Below are 932 nucleotides of genomic sequence, written 5' to 3'. Positions count from 1 at the left end.
TTTGCTGAATGAATGAATGACCTTGAGAGTTGCAGTACCTTCAGTTTATAGGGGAGTTATAGACTTACATTTTTGACTTTTGTTGGCTAATCCACAACTTCGATTAACTGGATTCCAAAACCTCTTCCAGATGTAGTAGAATTATTGCATGTAACTTAAACTGTGAGCAGAATTTGAATTGTGCTTCTGAAGAAGAACTGTTGTTTACATGTGAAATGCATTTCTCATGACTTGCAAAAACAATCGTTAGCTTCTAGCTTATCTAAACATAAAAGCCAGTGAGAAAGGATGGGATTTTCTTCCCTTTAGCTCCACCAGACCCAACTTTTCTGGGGCTTGTAAACAAGCCAGGTTAATAGAAACAGTTTTGATAAGGTGGGATGCATATTTGGATATGTTTCTGGGTTCTAGAGTTATGCCGAGATACTTTAATTTCAGGCTGGACCTGAGAGTTTCTTTCTCCTGATTCTCTGAGGAAGAGATATCCACCCCTTCACTGCCATTCACACCTTCATCCTGCTCCACTGAAGGAAAAATGCAGTGGAATCAAATGATGGAGACTCTGGGCCAGCAGCAGAGGAAGATGAGAGGGAGCTTAGGGCTTCGGCCAAGGAGTTAAGACAATAAAGGAACTGATGAGAAGCAGAAGAGAGGAAGGACTTCTCTATGTCTCTCAAAGTGATCATGTTAGGAGATGGTGATGTAGGGAATAATAAAAAGTATTTTGTACCATCCTCTGTGCTCTGTGCTTCATTTTTTAATATTAAGGCTTCTCTGCTAATGAACAGTATTTCCTGTTCCTCTGGAGTTGAAGGTTAGGTCATCTTCTGTGAGCAAGACAGATGGAGGCTGTCTGGAAATTTGGAGAAGAGTGGACAAAGTAAGAAATAGTTGTCACGGAAGTGGACCAGAGAGCTGCCTAGAAAAAATCT

The sequence above is a fragment of the Pteropus alecto genome, unplaced genomic scaffold (genome assembly GCF_000325575.1).
Source record: "Pteropus alecto unplaced genomic scaffold, ASM32557v1 scaffold3, whole genome shotgun sequence".
Taxonomy (NCBI): Eukaryota; Metazoa; Chordata; class Mammalia; order Chiroptera; family Pteropodidae; genus Pteropus; species Pteropus alecto.
Note: the sequence above shows the minus strand (reverse complement) of the source record.